The 2,099-nt window shown below is 44.1% G+C and overlaps 1 non-coding gene across 1 annotated transcript; it reads left to right on the top strand.

Moving 5' to 3' along the window:
- Positions 1-1,732: 1,732 nt before the first annotated feature.
- Positions 1,733-1,860, top strand: LOC132654981 (small nucleolar RNA SNORA17). The gene has a single exon (XR_009592579.1). It is a non-coding gene; the product is annotated as a small nucleolar RNA SNORA17 (small nucleolar RNA).
- Positions 1,861-2,099: the final 239 nt, after the last annotated feature.

Below are 2,099 nucleotides of genomic sequence, written 5' to 3'. Positions count from 1 at the left end.
TCAACTCTTATGTAAACAGAACAAAATAAAGCAACTAGACACAATGTTGAGCAGGGAGGAGCCAGAGGATGGAAAAGAGGGGAGGAGCCAGAAGGCAGGAGAGAGTGGGAAGAGAAGGGGTGAGAGGAGAGCTAGGGAGCAGAGCTGGAGGGAGATCTTGGAGGACGTGGAGCATGAACCAGACCTAAGATTTCACAAAAAGCAAGTATAATGTGGGAAATCTAAATGTTAGGAAACTGAGGGCTTGGAGGTTTAGGAGGGAGTAAATATTGCCCAGCATTGTGTTCTAGGTTAACTAAAAACCCAGTCTCTGTGTGGTGATTTGGTTATATAGCTGCTGAGGATTAACAGCAGCATTACTAGAAGATAAACCAATAGTAAATATTAATAACTTTCTACAACAATAAGGCTTATTTTTTCTTTTCTTTTTCGCATATGACTGTCCAATCATTTTAGTGCTGTTTGCTGAAAAACTGAAGTATCTATTGATGTAACAACTTAGCATCTATTGATGTAAGAGTAAAATAGTATAATCACTTTAAAAATAATTTGGCAATATTTTAAAAAATTAAATAGATACTGTATGATCCAATCCCTCTACCCTTAGCTATCTATCTAAGAGAAAGAAGCATAGGCTGGTTCGAAGATGTGTGTCTGAATGCTCTCAGTGACTACCACCAGCAGCTCTGTGATGGTTAGCATTAGTTGTGAACTGAACAGACATTAGAATCATGTGGGAGATGGGTAGTTGAGCTTGTCTGTGAGGATTATCTTGACTGCACAGCTGAGGTGGGAGGACCTGCCACTGTGGGTGGAGCCATTCCCTAGACAGGAGACCCTGCATAAAAGCACGGAGAGTGAGCAGAGCAGCAGCGTCCCTTCATTACGCTCTTCTGAGTGTAGAACAGTGTGGCCAGCTGCTTCAAGCTCTGCTCCTTGACTTATCCAACTCAATAGACCGTTGTGGACTATGACATAATTATTATGAGATGTGACATCATAACAGGCAATTATGGACATGTAGATATAATTCAGCTGTGAACTAAAATAAGCCCTTTCTTCTTTCAGAGCATTTTATCACAGCAACAGGCAAGTAAACTAAAACAAGCTCCAAATCAGGAAAAACAAAATAACAAAACACCATTGTAAGTGAATAAACTCCAGAACGTTGCTTCTGAGCAACAAAAAGGGATGAAGATCGAAACACGCTACAACATGAGTGAATTTCAGACTTATGTTGCCTAGAGAAAGAAGCCAGACAAAGATGAACATTATGGTAGTTCGAATGAGAATGGCCCCCTAGGGTATATACCTGAATGCTTGGTCCTCAGAAGGGTGTGGCAGGAGAGTCTTGGGAGAGACTATTGTTCGAAGTTGTAAAAGTGAAGCATGGATTGCCTCAGAGACCCGGAGATGCTGGAGCTGCCGGAGCTTTGAGATGTCTGCCAAGATGTCTGCGGAGAGCCGCACTCAGGGAGTGTAGGAGCCCAAGAGAGAGAAGTGTGTTGCAGGCAGCAAGGCTGAAAGGGAAGAGTTTATCTAAGTCCTCTGACATTGGGTAGGGAGTTACTGGGTTTGGAGTTTGTCCTACTGGGGTTCTCTCTTGCTTTGGTCCAGTATTTCCTCACTATACCCCTTTTCCTTTCTTTTAAAATGGTAATGTGTATTAATTATGTGCCATTGTATGTTGGAAGTATGTAATTTGATTTTTGCTTTTACAGGGGGCTAGACTGCTGCCCCCTTAGGGGTGCTGCAGGTGTGGCTTCGGTATCACTTGTGAATCTATAGGTGGCAGAGAGGAGAAAGGCCATGTCTATGCTCAGTGTCTGTGAACATCTGAATGATTAGTAGCCTAGCATTCCATTTAAAAAAAAGCCAGCCAGTATCAACCACTAGTCTAGCATCAGGTGTGCTCAGATGGGCTCCCAGAACAGCGAGCAAGCTGGAGACCAGAAGAACCCCGCCTGAGACCACCAGCCCCAGACAAGGAGTGAACCCAAGATGACCAGCAGACTGGTGCCTTGGGGCCTGGACAGGGAGCTAGCTTGAGGTGACCACCAGTCTGGTGCTGTGCAGACCTTAGTGGGCATACCATGACC

Source organism: Meriones unguiculatus, chromosome 6 (assembly GCF_030254825.1).
Source record: "Meriones unguiculatus strain TT.TT164.6M chromosome 6, Bangor_MerUng_6.1, whole genome shotgun sequence".
NCBI classification, from domain to species: Eukaryota; Metazoa; Chordata; class Mammalia; order Rodentia; family Muridae; genus Meriones; species Meriones unguiculatus.
Note: the sequence above shows the minus strand (reverse complement) of the source record. Positions and strands in the feature narration are given on the sequence as shown.